Here is a 17,714-nt window from a genome sequence, read left to right on the forward strand (position 1 = left end):
GTAGGTATAGGTGGCACATTGATAGAATGCAGAGCCTGGAGTCAGAAAGACCTAAGTTCAAATCTTGCTTCAGACACTTACTAGCTGTGTAACCCTGGGCAAGTCCCTTAACCCTGTTTACCTCAGTTTCTTCATCTGTAAAATGAGCTGGAGAAAAGAATGCCAAACCACTCCAGTATCTTTGCCAAGGAGATTCCAGACAAGGGCACAGAGTTGGGCATGACCAGCACCAACAACAAACAGTCTCAGAGTTTCTTCTTTGGTTAGTGAGCTTGTTCAATTAGTCTTCATTTGTAATCATTTGTAAGGTTACTGCTTTGGTCAGATTGAGGGTATAAATAGTGGTGTCAGTATTTGTAATACTTCCTATGCACTTGTCATTAGAATTGCTAGGAGGAGCTCATTTGAACAATTTTGGAACAAGTATGAGGCTTAGTAGATAAAGTTACAAAAATCAGCTGCAGCCTCATATTGCCAATGCAGATATTTGCTTTTTTCAGCAATATTCAAAGCTCCTAGGTATGCCTAGTCAGGGAGGACTCAAACAAAGTATTCACATATCCGAGACTAACTTTTTTTTTCTTCAGAATTTGAAAGTCAAAAAATATCACAATTTGAAATTACTGGAGAGAGATCACATTTCTTTAAAGGTGCTCACAATGTTTTGCACAGCTTTTGTTAATTCTTACAAATTATTGGCTCTAAATGTTCGTGAAGGAAAGAGAATGCTGACCTTGTCAAAGTTTTATTCTTCCAAACTCCTGTGTTCTCAAGTTACACCGTAATCAGGGTACTGTTTTTTAAGGCAATCTATGTGGAATAGTGTGTTGTTGATGAGATCTAAGTTTATTTAAATTATATTGAGGATATGCAGGTCAGAGAAAAAGTATTTTGTCTTAGGTCTAGCTTAGATACATTCTCTGTCTTGAAAAATGGGACAGGGAATCTCATTCGTTTCTGTGGCTGCCTGGACTAGTGTTTCCTGTGTTCTCTCATACAATTGGGGGCATTCACTGCATCCTGCAAAGTACAGTGCTGAGTAAATAGAATGAGTGACCTTTGGGGTGTACCTAGGAAAGAAATTGCTCCCTGGCCTACCACTCTTATCCCCTAATACAGAGATTTGTTTTGCCATTATATTTTATAGTCCCTTTTGAAACACTAAAGACTGTTTTGAGACAGAACAAAAATGATCAGAAGAAAAAGTTATGATTGCAGACTTGACTTAGGCTTGGCAGAATTCAGTTCTACTATCTATGTTTTTCCTATTCATTTTTACATTCCTGTATATAGTAACTTGTCATATTTTAACTAAGCTTCATCTTATGTTGAGTGTATAATACTTTCTCTGATAGACTTAAAAATGATTTGGGGAATAAGTGCTGCATAGATGTTAAAAAATGTGATCATAATTATCCAAATCATAAATTAAATGGCCCTCTGTAGTGCCATCAAAGAATTGTGGTATTGCCCGAGGTTAAGGTAGTTGGGCTAGACACCAAGACAGTTTTGGTTGTTCCAGAAGTCATCTTGTCTAGGAGCCATCTTCTTATTTGGAATTGATCACCAGCTGCTGTGTTCAGTATTCTTTTTTTTTTTTTTTAATTTTATTTATTTTCAATGTTCTATAGTCATTACCATATAACTTAGATTTTTTCCCCCTCCCTCCCCGTCTTCCCCCTCCCCCAGAATGGCATACAATTTTATATGGGTTCTACACATACATTCCTATTAAATACATTTTTACTATAGTGATAATGCTGCATAGAAGAATTAAAATGAATGGGAGAAATCATATAACAAACCAAAATATAATACACACACACACAAAAATGATCTCCTATATTCTGCAGTTGAATTCCATAGTTCTTTCTCTAGATATGGGAAGGTATTTTGCCTTAAAAGACCATTGAGAATTTTTTTAAGTCCTTGAATTGCAATGAAGTTCTAGGTCTACCAGAAAAAACTCTCACACACTGTGGTCGTTGCTATGCACAAAGTTCTCCTGGTTCTGCTCCTTTCGCTTGGCATCAGTTCATGTAGGTCTTTCCAGGCCTCTCTGAAGTCTTCCTGTTCATCATTTCTTATAGCACAATAGTATTTCATTACATTCATATACCATAATTTATTCAGCTATTCCCCAGTTGATGGGCATCCCCTTGATCTCCAGTTGTTGGCCATCACAAAGAGTGCTGCTATATTTTTGTACATGTGGGACCCTTTCCCATTTTTATGATCTCTTGGGAATACTGTCCTAGAAGCGATATTGTAGGGTCAAATGATATGCACGTTTTTGTAGCCCTTTGGGCATAGTTCCAAATTGCTCTCCAGAATGGGTGCATCAGCTCACAGCTCCACCAACCGCAAGTTAGTGTTCCAACTCTCCCACATCCTCTCCAACATTTATCCTATTCCTGTTCTGTCATGTTTGCCAATCTGATAAGTGTGATGTGGTACCTCAAGAGTGGTTTTCATTTGCATCTCTCTAATCAATAGTGATTTGGAGCATTTTTTCATATGACTATAGATACCTTTAAATTTTTTCTCTGAAAACTGTGTTCATATCCTTTGTGTGTTCAGTATCTTCATGTCCATTAACTGATACATTTTTGTACCAAAATTTGTGTGTTTGAGGTTCCCCTGGTTTCCTTTTAGTGTGACGGGCACTGACAGGAAACAGGATGGTTCTCTATTGTTCATTGTTTCCTAGGCCTTTCTTCATGCCATTCTTCAGCAACCTGGGATCCTGTTGGGCTCACAAAGATGAGTGAAGAAATCCCCTTCACCTGGGAGTTGAGAAGATTGACATGCTTGCTAGATGTTTTCCAAATCAGTGTTTGGGATCCAGTTATAGGGAAACATTGTATTGCAGTGCTGTTTGTTATCAAGGGGTTTATGTAGGATCTTTTATGTTGAATCAAAAGCTAAAGGGTGTAGGTATTAAATCAAAGGTGTCTGTAAATTTTATAAATATCTACAGTCACCAGTCTTCTCTCTTTTAGAGTAAGTTTTCATGGTAACAGTTCTACTCTCATAGTCATTCCTGGATAGGGAAAGTAGTAACTATAGACTAGCTAAGGAACTTCAAGGATTCCACTTTTTCCCCTGCTCTGAACTTTTCGTGTGAGTTCAGCTGTGTAAGATGCATGCATTTAAATCCTCCCCTTTTCCTTCCCCCAAGTGTAGTTTTTTCCCTCGGGTCTTCAGTATCAGCATTTGAGACAGAAAATTAGAAATTTGACCTACTTAAGTAATGTGCAAGTTCCCATTGGGAGAATATTAGGAAAGACATAAACCTTTCATTTTTATTGGCATTTAATGTAACCACTGAAGAAAGATCAAAACAGTAAATCTGTCAAGGCAAGAAAAAAAGTATTGAAAATTGGGGTCCTAAAGAGATCATCGGATTCTTTAAGTGTGAGTGTTTAGGTTTTTAATTTTAGTCAGTCTGCTGGACAAGAATTCAAAGAACAGTAGGGCCTGAATGTCTCTATTCTAAATATGTCCTGAAATTATTTGACAGAAAAGAAGCAATTCCCACAGTAAGATTGTGATAATGTCCTATATGTGCCACGTATAAAGATTATAGGCTTTGTGTAAGTAGTGAGTGACTGGTTAGAAAGTCCAGTGGTAGCAACATCATCTGGTTCCTCTATTAGTTTATTTTCTCAGTTGTCTTTTATCAGTCTGTCTGCCTAAATTTCTTTTTTGTTGAAAGAATAAAATTATGGGAATGGAACACTTAAAAGAAAATGACTTAAAAGAAATAATATATAAAGTAAATGAGTTTAACAGTACTTCTTATAATGATGAGATTTCAAGAAAGGTTGAGGTGGGGGGGAGACTTGGTATTTTTAATTATACCTATGTATAAAAATGAGAGCCCTCCTTGTTTTCGGTTTTTGATTTTCATCTCAGTCTAGAGAGCCATAACATTAACAGACATACATGTGTTCAGATAACAATGTAAATTTACTCATGTGAACCAGATTCTTCTTCTTTTATGGAAAAGTTTAGTATTTAAGTGGATATGAAGCTGAAATATCAGTCTTGTGAAGATAATTTTGGTATTTAAAGAGGGCTATAGGATAAAAGCAAAAAAAAAGGTTTGTGGATATAGGGATAGAGGGAGGCTTTGATATTGGATTGCTGAAGGTGGTATGTTTTGTGAGAATACAGTTTACTTGGTTCTTTGCAACTACAACTGAAGTCTGCTTTTATAGCCATTATTTTATCATAGTAAGGAGGAAAAATCATGCTCTGTCATTAATTAGATAGTCTGTTGCTCTTTCAAGACAAAGTGTCTGAGCTAATACTATTAAAAAGATTAACAAGGGAATTTTAAAACTTTTGTTTAGTACTTCTGAGAGAATTGTTTTATTTTTTGGTTTTGGATTTGAATTGTTTGGGTTGGGGGAGTTTTTTTGCATATGTCTACTTTAGTTGGCCTTTCCTTTATCATCTTCCTACTGGAGGGCAGTGTGTTAGAAACACAACCTTCCCAAAGCTGCAGGAATGTGGTGGTAGAACAGCCCCAACACTGCATTATAAATCATCCAAGCCTTGCAATGATACTGCCCATTAAAGAGACTTTTTTTTTTTCTCCTACTCAGTTCTCGGCTGTACTAATAGAACAGCGCATCAAGCAAGGCTGTAAATAAAAGTTATTACCTAATAGGTGGGTGCTGAAGTGGAACGGACGGGAGCTGAGGCATGGAGGCCTTATTACTGCTCATCAGCAATTATAAACAGGATAAAGTGTCTAGGACTTGCGCTGATGCAGCGAGGGCTAATAGAGGCTGGAGGATGACACTGGGCCATGATAGGATGATGTATGTTGATGGCTTTTTACTGCCTCATCTTGCAGCTTGTTTCTAAGACGAGTTGTGTTATCCATTTTCCTCTCTCAGACATCTGTCTGAGGAGATAGTTCCGTTGCTTTTCTTGCCAGCAGGTTGGCTGGTGTTTGCACCTCATAGACCTGTATCCATTTCTAAGATACTTCTCTGGAGAGGCCTTCAAAAGTATTTTACAATCATGGCCAATTAAAAGCGATAAACTTATTGTAATGTTACATGTCGGATACTTGGAAGTGTGCTATCACGGTTCTAAATCACGGCTTCAGAGTTGTTGCCCATGTGGAATGCACAGAGCCAGCTCAGGCCTTGGAGATCTCAAAGACATAGGCCTGTAAGAGGTGCTGCAAGAATGTACCAAGATTTATACTGATAAAAAAGACAGGGTAAATGCACAAACACTTGTACTACTCCAGCTGTATAGACAAATAAATGTAAGTGTTGTGAATGAGAAGGATCCAGGGTGTATCATTAGGCTCACTAGAAACAAATCATATGTAAGAAAGTGAATTTTTTTTCTTTTTAGAAAAGACTTTGGGAAATGTTTGACATTTAGTCACTTGAGGTAAGTAGAAGGATTGATTCGGCCCATTTTGATGTATGAAAATGTAGAGAATACTCAGTGCTAGGACTATGCCAGCAGCAATTACCACTGAAAAAGGCAAATGTACCTTGGAAAAGATTCCAAAAATCACATAAGTACTTGGTGAAAATTGAAACACACTGCTCCTCATCTTTGGTCATTCACCTGTGCTAAATCTAACTCATTAAATTTTGTAGTAGGTAACATCTGTAGTATGCATCTGAAAAGAAGCTTTTAATAGTTTTATTTTAGAGAGATGAGTTTATGTATATTCTGAGTATTCAAGTGTTGGTTACTTATGCTTTTAAATGGATAAATTATTTTAAAGTGGTAACTTTCATATGTGAAGAAAGCACCAGGGTATTCTTTATCTTTTTTTGAATGTTGCCAAGGAGTGTTGCTACCAGTGGTTACTGTAAAGTTGCATAGAGGTATAACCAGATATATGACCATTATACACTTTGAAAGATGAGAAGGTGTATTAGCATTACAAAGGATCTTATCTTTGGATTATTTTACATTTCAAATTGTCAGTACCGGTAAAATGAAATCTGACTCATTAGAGTCAGTAGTGGCTCTTAAAGTTTCAATCCTGAAAGACCCAGGAGAAAAGTGATATCATTGTTAGAAAGGAAGCAGACTTGAAAAATGAATATTATTTTAGGGGTGTTACTTATTGCGATCACTTCTGTGTTTTCACCCCTCTGATCCATCACTTTCATTCTTCCCTTTTTAGTTTTCTTATATACCACTTTAGCCAGCTAGCTTCTTAAAAACTTCCAAGGGCTCCTGGTTGCCTACTGAAGAAAGTTCAGATTCCTTAACCTGGCAGTCGGGTCCCTCCACAAAGCCAGTTGTAGCATTCCTTTGCAGCTGTCCCATTACTCTCCTTTGCACAACTTACATTGCAGACAAACTGGTCTACTTTCTGGACCTTCAGCATCTCTATGCTTTTGTCTAAAATCACAACACAAGAAGGCATAGTTATCACTGAGACTTGGTGGGATGAAACCCATGACTAAAATATGGCTTTGGGTGACTCAGACCTATTGAATAGAAAACAGGTTAGGTAGAAGAAGGAATAGGAAGGAGGTTGAAATGTAGGTAGTATATTGTAGCATTTTGTATTTTAAGAAGGTATGCAAGGAAATCTGGGGGTGTGAAGTATGATGGAAAGACTGAAATCAATGAAAGATGAAATATCAAAGTATACTATGAACCACTTGGATGTAATGAGGAAATAGATGTTAGGACACAGGTCACAAATCTGGTACAGAGGCTTGATAAATAGTAATGATGTAGGAATTCATTTATTTCTAGATCTGCTGAAGCTTTCACTAATGGGGAAGTTGCTGGAGTGGAAATATTAGGAACGTTGTGGGGAAGTGACCAACTTCCTCATATAGTTTATGATGGTGGAAATGAAAAACCATAGTCTGACATGTACCACAGGTTTTGGGAGGGCCTATTTAAAAATGTTCAAGGGAAGGAGAGAGAGAATCCAATGAACTAAAATTCTTAGGAAAAGTCATCCCAGGAGAGATGGGAAGTTCTGAGGAATAAAATTGTGGAGACAAGGGGAAATAATTCAGATGAAGGAAAAAAAGGAGTTGTCTGAGGGGACTGATGTGGAGGCATAAGGAACTCAACACTGAACTTTTGAAAGGAGTGTGTGTGTGTGTGTGTGTGTGTGTGTGTGTGTTTGTGTGTGTGTAAGAGAGAAAATCAAGGGCAGATAATACACATCATTCTATAGCACAGTCCTGTAAAAATAATATCAGGAATGCTAAAGCTCAGAGGTAATTCAAGGATTTTAAAGAAAAAGGTGGTGGATTATTTTTTTTAACTATATTGGGAGGTGCTTGCTTTGGCAGCACACATACCAAAAATTTGAACAAGAGAAGATTAACATGACCCTTGTGCAAGGATGACATGCAAATTCACAAAGTGTTCCATATTTTTAAAAAAACTATGTTGGGAGCAAAGAGGATCTAAGAAAACAGTAGTTCACCTCTTTTTGAAAGTGAAGGAAGGAAACAAGCATTTATTATACATTTACTATGTTAAGCAGTAGGCTAAATGCTGGGGGTACAAATACAAACAAAAGAGAAAATCTCTACCCAGATAAGTGAGCTGTTGGGGGAGGAGCAAGATGAAGATTCCTAGTACACAGTTAAGAAGTTCAGAGGCTAGATGGGAATAAAGTCAGTCTAGTTTGGGCCCCTTCATAAAATGGAAGCTCCAGGAGGAGCTCTTTATTGGGAGAATGGGGTTGAGGCTTGTGGAGGGATAATCCAGAGTGAGGGGAAAAAGGGGTGGTAGGAGGTTCCAGGGTCAGGATGCAGAGGAAAAATTGCAGGATGAAATAGTGGTAAAGGCATAGTTTTGAAGTTCAGAAAGTCAAGAACAGGGGAATGAAGGTGAAAAGTATGATGACTCACAATAAACAGGCAGAACTGCTCATTTCCTATTTGGTACTTATTTTCTCTGCCAAGGAGAATAGCCTTTGTCTTTGAAATGATAGGATAAAAGTGGCTAAAAAGGATAATAAAAGATGAATTTAGAATTAAAAAGGGACACTAGGGGTCAAGTCAAGTATACCTTAATTTTATGATGAGGAGGTAAGACCCACTGAGGGTAAGCAATTTCCTTAGGCCACATTGGGATTAAGTGGCAGAGCTGGGATTCCAACCAAAGACCTTTAACTACAAATCCAGATTGCTTTCCACTGCACCTCCTTCCTTAAGGGAGCAAATGCCCAAAATAAGGTAGGAGGTTGTAAGAGAGTACCCAGGTACCTTCCCTTGAGAACTGTCCCAGATAACAGAACTGCTCAGAGACCTAGCAGATGCAATTGTTGAGCTACGGTCAAGTTACATTTGACTTACATTGAATGAAGGGCACATTTTATCATCCCAGTTTTCCAAAAACAAAAGAGAACAATCTGCAAACTGCAGGCCATTGAGTTTAACTGAATTGGTTTGAATAGAGTAGTATAGTATGTTCAGAATGCTTGAGCACCAAGGTCCAGGGGGAAGTTTGTAGCGTCTGATGCTCTTTGCTAAGAACACTGGCCACCCAAGCTTGGAAAACAATGCTAATCTTCTCTTTAGCTTTATCCTTATTGAGGAACTAGTGCTAAGGATTTATAGTGTTAGGAAAGAGTTTTCTTATGTTGGTTTCAAAACTAGACTATGAAGATAAGTATCATGAGTTTTTAAAGATATTATTGAAAACTTTAGGGTTTTTTTTCCTATGGGGAAAGCAAAAGGATATGGGGGGGGGGGGGTACCTGCTGAGTTAATGTTTCTTGTGGTTAAATTCCAGAATATGAGTGGATACTGCATTCAGATCAAGCAAAAAGGGTAAAAATAGTAACAATAACTTACATTTATATACTCCTTTAAGGTTCATAAAGCGCTTTGTGTATGTTATCTAATCTGAGCCTTATAGCAACCCTTCAAAATAGATAGGTATTATCCCAGTTTTAGAGAGGAGCAAACTGAGGTTTAGATGAAGTGACTTTCCTATACTCACAGAGCTAGTAAGTGTTGAGGATAGAATTCTAACTTGTCTGTCAATTTCTAGTTCTAGTACTCTATCCACTATTCTATACGGATACAATATCTAATAAACTCACTTTTTTGTGGTTGAAGTCAAATAACGTAATCTTGGAAGCATTTTTTGTCATGGGGAATTTCATATTTTGATGAGTTATCTGAACAGCTAATGCTTCTATGGATTCAGTTAACTAGCCTCCACTACAGATGTATAATTATTTTTAGAGCATACTTATACACTGTTATAAAAGCTTATTTGGCCTTATGCGCTCTACAGTTCTGAATTCTCTCATTACTAGTATCCACCCACAGAATTTCAGAAGAGTATTCCCAAGTAACAGAACCACAGCTCAGAATTTTAAATAACCACGTCTCTATTAGCTCCATGGACGGGGGAATTAGTTATGTGTGATGCATTTCCCAGCTCTGTTCCCTTCCCCAAACATGTGTAGCATGTGTGTGTGTGTGTGTGTGTGTGTTTCATGGAAAGATTAGATCATCTTTTGTATTATTTTACCCAAAATTGAGCTAATTGTCTTGGTTGTCTTAGCAGAAAATAGATCAAGAATATAGGAACGCTCTTAAGGGTTTTTGGCTTTCTGAGCCAGCCAGCATCTACTCAAAAGAAATGCAGCAGAGTCATTTTCTCTCTTAGTCTGAGAAAAGTTGGGTTGCTTTTCCCCAAGGATGCTACAGCTATGTAGCCATTTGATTATATGTCCAAAAACCCAACATAACTAGGCCTTAAGAAAATTGCAAAGAAATGCCTGTATAATTTTAAATTTGAGGTACTGGCCTCTTGCAGTCAGTCACCATTTTCCAGGAACTGTATTTTGTGATGGAGATAAATAGAAATAAAAGTCTTTGCCTTCAAGGAGCTTACATTCTATCAGTCTTGACAGGTACACAGAAGTACATGTGAAATACGTACAAAATAAACAGGATAATTGAGGGAACACTAGCAACTTTGGGGGAGGTGATCAGGAAAAAGGGGTCATTTGTATAGAAGGTGGCCTCTGAATTGAACTTTGGAAGATGCTAGTAATTTTAAGAGATAGAGGTTAGGAGAGAATGCATTCCAGGCATTAGGGAAATCCTTTGCAGAGATGTCAGTAAGACATGGAGTATTATATGAGGAATAGCAGGAAGGCCAATTTGGCCTTGATGACAGAGCGCAGGAAAGGTGGGTGGGAGCCCAGGTGGCAGAGGGCTTTATATACCAAACAGAGGGATCCACAGGAGGTTATTGAGCAGAGGAATGACACGGTCATACCTGTACTTTAGAAAATTATTTTGGTCTCTGTGTAGAAGATGAACTGGACAGGGGAGAGAATGGTTAGGAAGCTATTACAGTAGTTTGGTTAAGAGGTAATGACCTGAAAAAGGATTCTGGGATATATAAGTAGAGAGAAAAACCAGGCACAGGATGTAAAAGTAGACTCAGTAAGACTGGTCAGTTAATTAGATATATATGGGGTGGAGAGGGATAATCTCAGTATGACTCTCAGATTGTGAAACTGGGTGACTATAAGTATGATGAGGCCCATGACAAATATAGGGGAAGTTTGAAAGGGCATAGGTTTGAGAATAAAGATATGAGTTCTATTCTTGTCTGGTTTGAGATGCCTATCAGACATCAAGATTGGAAATGTCCAATGGGGGCAGTTCATTATGTGAGACTGGCACTTGAGAGAGACTAGGATTAGACATATGTTTATCCGAATTATCTACAGAGATGATAAACTCAGATTTCTGATGAAGTAACTGAGAATGTATAGAGAGGAAAGAGACGAAGGTCCAGAATGAACCTTAGTGAAGATGCACAGTTAATTAGGGGGCACAATATGGTTGAAGATTGAACAAAGGAGACCAAGCAGGAGCAGTCAGATATGTAGAAGGAATAGCAGGAGAGAGCAGTATCATAAAAATTCAGATATCAGAGAGCATGTCTCTTGAGGAGAGAGGACGATCAATAACAGAAAATGCTGTAGAGATCCAGAAACACCTTGCAGAGAATTTACCAGTTTAGTTTACATAACCATTCCTACAACTAATAAAACAGCATTGCTGATTCCTGCATTTCCTCCCCTCCCCCAGTCTTGACTTCCTAGTAATAAATCCATTTCTAGAGGACTACAGTTAGATCTTTCTTGGGGTTATTTTCTTTCCTAAAACCAGTAATTGCTACAATTATGCAGGTCTTTGGTAAGGAAAAGAATGAATGAAGCTAGAAACTAGTTTAGCTAAAGTGGCATTTAAATGTGTAAGTATTAACTTGCTAACAAACATAGAGATCAGTATTAACTTTGCCCCTCCAATACAGTTACAGAAGTAAAAATAATAATAATATTAGCTTGCATTTAAGTAACACTTGAAGGTTAGCAAAGCGTTTTTTCATAGGTTATGGATCTCATTTGATACTCACATTTCTGTAAGGTTGATGCTTGGGTTATACACTTAGCAGTAGAATTACTGAGTCAAAAATTCACCTTTTCCATTGATCTAGAGTTTAATCAGCAATTCTCCAAAAGGCACTTGCCAAGGATTCTCCCAGTATAACTGTTCCCTGTCCATTTCATGAGTATAGTTAATCTTTTCATTTGGTTGTCCCACAGTGTGGACGCTTGGGTAATTCAAAATTTTTATAGAGTTGTTTTAACTAGGATCAGAATATTTGAGGAACTCTTCTTTCTCTTGTTTCAAATACAGACTGTAATATATTTTCTTAGTTGAAAATAGTTGGAGAATTCCCTGCCTTTAATTTCACACCAGCAGCTCTTCAAAAAGAACATATCAGTATTATTTCAAAAAAAAAAAACATTTTCATAGGAAAGCTCTGCAACTTGCCCCATGTTCTTTCTTAGATTGATAGCAAAGGACTATATTCCCTTCTTGGTATCCAGTTAAGAATACTCAGTGCTTTTATTTGAGTACATGTAGGTCTCTTCTTGACATCTTCCATATTATCATGTGGGGGATGGGGTTCCTTGAGACAGTTGAGAAACTGCCCAGTGCATCTCTCTTGTTGCTCTTACAAGTTCAGCCTTATCTGAGATCAGATTTCTTCCCTTTACATTTTCTTTTTTATCTTTTTTTAGACAAATTCTAAAACTTAAATACATAATAAGAAAAAAAGAAACATTATGATAAACTTAAATGTTAAACTTAAATATAAAATAGGAAAAGAAAAAACATGTGCACAGCAGAACATAGGAGAAGATTCAGAATATATAGCAATAACTTTACATTTCAAGAAAGCTATATATTAAATACTGCATGTTATGTTGAAAGCTGTCCCTCTTTTCTGTGGTTTTCTTTTGTTTATTTTTTTTGCTATACACTTTTTGCTTTGTTCTTTTTTCCCCTTCTCCCCCACCCCAGGCTACTATTAAGCATGGATACACTTATATATAGATATATATCTATATATAGATACACACACATGTATGCATACATACACACACATATACTTTCCCTAATCTTTGTTTTTATGTTTGTGTGTATCTAATTTTTCCTCTCCTAACTCGTCTACTATTTTGCCCTCCTATTACTTAACCTACCCTCCTCCTACAACAACCCCTCTCTTATCTTCCTCTTCCTATAAGTCAAAACAACCTTTTGGTACACCCCTTTGGCCTGTTCTTTCACCCTCCCCTTTAACGATCCCTCCCTTATCCTCCCATTCCCATAAATCTAAACACCCTTCTAACCAGCTCCCTCCCTTCCCCTCTAAAGATCCTCTCCTCCCCCCTTATCCCCTTAGAGTTGTATTTCTTCCTTAATTTAGAAGACTTTTATACTCTTCTAGATGTATATGTATTTTTTTCCCTGTGAACCCATTCCAGATAAAAGTAGGTTTCCAGAATTAATAACCCTCCCTCCCTATCTAATTCCTCTGTATTGGTTGTTCTCTTTATTTGTATAAAATAATTTATCTTTTAGTTGTTCTTAAATGACATGACTTTTTGAAGTCATACCATACTCAGGACTACCCCATTCTTTCTTATAAGCTCCTTAATTGCTAATAACAATCTTAGACATAGGTCTTACATTTTACATACCTAAAGGGTAAACAGTCTGTCCTTATTGAGCCCCTTGATATATACCTTGGCTCTTGTATGTCAAACTTTCTCTTAAGTTCAGGTTTGTTTTTTGGTATTTTTTTTTTTAAACAAAGTCCTAAAAGTCTGACAATTCATTAAGTGCTCAATTTTTTTTCCCTTTCAGAATTATGCTTAGCTTTGCTAAATATGGTATTTTCAGTTGGAAATGCAGTTCTTTTACTCTTCCATATATAGTGTTCCAAGACCTGTGATCTTTTAATGTCATGTCTTGTGTGATTCTAATTGTGGTACCATCATATGTTCATAATATTTTGTTCCTTGAACTGGGAATTTTGGAATTTTACCATAATATTCCTGTGAGTTTTCCTTGTAGCATCTTTTTTAGATAGTGATCGGTGACTTTTTTCTATTTCTACTTTCCCCTCTTGTTCTAATATTTCAGAACAATTTTCTTTAATTATTTCTTGTATTATTGTGTCAATATTCTTTTGTGATCATAGCTTTCAAATAGTCCAATTTTTCTTATGTTTTCTCTTCTTGATCTGTTTTCCAGATAAGTTGTTTTTCTTATGAGATGTTTCCCATTCTCTTTTATTTTTTTATCACTTATATTTTGGTTTTTTATTTCTTGATGTCTTATAACTTCACTGGCTTCCCCTTGCCCAATTCTGATTTTCAAGGAGTCATTTTCCTCCTTAAGATTCTGGATTTCAGGGCAGCTAAGTGTTGAAGTGAGAACACCAGCCCTGGAGTCAGGAGGACTTATATTTAAATCCAGCCTCAGACACTTGACACTTACTAGCTGTGTGACTTTGGACATGTCACTTAATCCCAATTGCCTTGCCTCCTCCCTCCAAAAAGAAAAAGAAAAGATGCTGGATCTCCTTTTCTAATTGGTTGGCTTTCTTTTCATAATCTTGTTTTTCTTGGATTATTCTTATTTTTCTTTTTAGTTTTTGCTCAGTCTCTCCCATTTGATTTTTAAAGTCTTTTTAAAGTTCTTCAATGAATTCTTTTTGGGTAGATGACCATTTTACATTATTACTCTTAGGGGTAGATGAGGGTTTCTTTGCTTCAGTATCCTCCTGAAGACAATTCCTGGTCTTCTCTATTCCCATAGTAGCTCTCTATATTGAATTCTTTCTCCCTTGCCTGTGTATTTTTTTTTCTTATAGTTTAGTTTTTATTATCACTTCTAGTCCTAGGGCATTGTGGGGGAGTGCCTCTGGTCTCAGATTCTCTTCGGTTCTCCCCTCAGATCTTGAACTCCAGCCAAGACTTCCAGTGTGTCCTGTAAGTGCCCAGAGTCAGCTGCACCTCAGCTCCACTCTTCTGCCGTCACTAGTTGCGTCCTGGTTCCTTCTCACCCCCTCCCAAACCTACCCTACCCTCAGGTGTTCGAATCACAGCTGGGTCTGGTGTTCCTCAGCAGAGGTTCCCTAGATCTTCCCCAGCTTAGATGCCTAAGTTCCCTCACTGTCCGAGGAATAAAAGTTCATATGACTGGAGCAGGGACAGCCTCACAATGCATCTAACCCCCAGGGTCTGCCACTTGTTGTTTAAGGGTTCCCTAGCCTGGAGGCGTTTAGTCTTCCCTGGGGCAAAACATCATCCTGGAATTTTTCTTCACATCTTCCCTGATTGTCCCAGGAGGACCCCTGTTCTGCCCCTCTGCTTATTTATTTTCACTGCTCCATATTTTTACCCTGAGGCTGCTGTTTTGTGGAGGAAAATCTTGAGAGTTTGAAATTTTCAGGCCTACGCCCCCATCTTCTGAGAATCCTCTCCCCCCAATTTCTAGTTCCAAGCATGGAGGATGTTCTCCATTTCATCTTGACCTCTCAGCATTTTTACATATTCCTCATGCCTGGAATTTAGTCCCTCTGCCGTTTGAAATCATCTTCCTTCAGTTCAGACACCATCTCTTCCATAAAGCCTTTTCTGGTTTTCTTTCTTCCCCTTACCATGCCTGAAAGTCTTTACCTTCTCAGATTTCTTAGTACATCTTATCTAAATTGTCTTCTTTGCCCTTTTCTCATACTCATATTAATTTACATATATAATAATTGTTAATGCTTATAGAGTGTTTTAAGATTTGCTGAGTGCCTTTCAGGCTTACTTCATTTAAGCCATTCTATAGATGAGACATCAGAAAGTACTAAGAACTTTAGTGATTTGCCACCCAGCTATTAAGTAGCAAGTGTAAGATGTAAAGCCAACTTTACTGACTCCTAGTTTAGCACTCTCACTGCTACATCACATTGAGCCATTACCCCAATAGATTTTCAAAAAACAGTTCTGTTACTATCTTTTGTTTTAATTTCATTATTATTTCTAAATATATACCTCCCTTTCCCCTACTGAGAGCTACCACTTAAGTTAAAAATGATAATAACAATAGCAAGCATTTATGTAGCATCTGCTATGTACCAGGCATTATGCTGAGCACTTTACAAATATTATCTCATTTGTTTCTCAGAACAACCCTGGAAGGTAGGGGCTATCATCATCCTCACTTTATAGTTGTGGAAACTGAGACGGAGATTGAGTGATTTGCCCAAGACCATACAATTAAGAAGTATCTGAGGCTAGATTTGAACTTAGGTCTTTCTTACTCTAGTGCCCAGCACTCTATCCATTGTATCACCTACCTGTCTAAGATTAATAAAGAGTCAGAGGCAGAAAGAAAGCAGTTCAACAGAGCTAGTCAGTCTATTGAAGCTCACAGCATATGCAGTATTCCATACCTGTTATCTTTCCCCTCTGCAAAAAAGTGAAGGGAAATACATTTTCTTATCTTCCTTTGGAGCTAGTTATAATTACATACCATCTAATTTCATGATTTTTATTTTTTTTTGTTCTTTGCATCTGCATTGCTGAAGTTGTTATGCACACTGTTTGACTAGTCCTGCTTACTTCTCCACATCTATTCATATGTTTTCATTTGCCTCTCTGAATTTTTAGTATTGTTTCTTATGGTATAGTAGTATTCCATTACATACATATACCACAGTTTGTTTAGCCATCACTCAATCTATTGACTTTGTTTCTATTTTGATACTACAAAAAGTGTTGCTATGAATATTTTGAAGCCATTGAGGTATTATTTGATGTGTAAAACATTTCTTTTATTGATCTCATTAAGATGGATACACACACACATGCACGCATGCATGCATGCAGCATTGGGATTGCTGAGTCAAAAAGTGTGAGCATGGTGGTCACTTCCTTAGCCTAGTTTGGAATTGTTTTCCAAAATGGTTAGACTGATTCACAGGTCCAATAACAATGTACTATTTTTCTTTATCCCTTTTGTAGTAGAGTAGATCTGATACCGGTAGGGACTTTAGAAGCTATCTAGTCTAACTCCCAAGAGCACTGAGACCATAATGATCAGAAATGGAATTTGAGCCCAGACCCTCTGACTCCAGGACTTTCCTGAGCCAGTTTGCTGGATATGACAAAACTTTTGTGTTGTTTTTAATACCTGTTTCTCTTTTATTTGTGATTTGGAGCACTCTTTCATATAGTTGCCAATAGCTCTTTGACCATTTAACCTTTGGGCTAATGGCTACTTTCAGCTTTCTTGAGGACAAACTAACCCTTAACATGAGAAAGACAAAAAAGACAAAAGCATTGTCCATAGCTTCTCCTTGCAAAGGCATATAAAAGAATTGGCAGATTTGATTTTTCATTAGTTTGAAGGTGATCAGAAACATTGTTTCGTGGGACATTTAGTCATCTTATCTTTCCATGTTTGTGGTAAACACTTATAAATCATGAAAGTAAGTTTACATATCAACATTTATTGCAGAGAATGAAGATAGAGAAAATTATATGAACTCACTAAGATTGTCTAGATTATATCAATATATGCTTACACAAGGACTTTAGTACAAAGATGGACATACCAACAGCAAGTATTTTTTTTAAACATATGGTACTATATGGTACTATATGGTACTGGTAGACTTCAGAGTATGAAGTCATTCCTGTTCCCAAGAAGTTTAAAGCTTACCTTTTAATGAGGAAAGAAAGAGGTACATCTATAAATTTTTACAAAATAAATATGAAGTGAATAAATATAAATATATACAAAGTAGTATAGTTAAATACAGGCTACTTTGCATTAGAGGGATGAAGAAAAGCTTTTTGCAGAGAAGGTGGTATTTGACTTGTGTTTTAAAAAAGGATAAGGGACCCTGTAAAATGGAGGAGGAATGAATTCCAACATGTGTGACAGCCAGTGTAGAGGCATGAAAGGTGGAGTGTCATGTTTGAGAGGGAAGAACAGGGAGAAGACCAGTTTGGCTAGATCACAGAATGCAGTGAGAGTAATATCTCCTGAGAGCGAAGAGATAGACTGGGGTGGGTTATCTAGGACTTTAAAAACTAAACAGAGGAGTTTATATTTTATTCTAGAGATAATAGGAAGTCATTGGGGTTGATTGATCAGCGAGTCATATGGTCAGATCTGTGTGTAAGGAAAATTATTTTGGCAGTATTATGTTGGATGAATTGGAGTGGAGATGGCCTTAAAGCTTGGAGAACAATTAGGAGGCTATCCCAGTAATCTAGGAGAGTAGAAGATGACACTGAGGTTGTAAGCCCAGGTGAATGGAAGACTAGTAGTACCCTTGAATAGTCACAG

At 37.3% G+C, this 17,714-nt stretch overlaps 1 protein-coding gene and 1 non-coding gene across 5 annotated transcripts in view; both read left to right on the forward strand.

The window, feature by feature from the left end:
- ZFAND3 (zinc finger AN1-type containing 3) overlaps positions 1 to 17,714 on the forward strand; it is a 382,986-nt gene that overhangs the window by 286,445 nt on the left and 78,827 nt on the right. The gene's annotated exons all lie outside the window — the stretch shown is intronic.
- On the forward strand, positions 7,298 to 7,401 carry LOC140530550 (U6 spliceosomal RNA). The gene has a single exon (XR_011975986.1). It is a non-coding gene; the product is annotated as a U6 spliceosomal RNA (small nuclear RNA).

This window comes from Notamacropus eugenii, chromosome 2, assembly GCF_028372415.1.
Source record: "Notamacropus eugenii isolate mMacEug1 chromosome 2, mMacEug1.pri_v2, whole genome shotgun sequence".
Lineage (NCBI taxonomy): Eukaryota > Metazoa > Chordata > Mammalia > Diprotodontia > Macropodidae > Notamacropus > Notamacropus eugenii.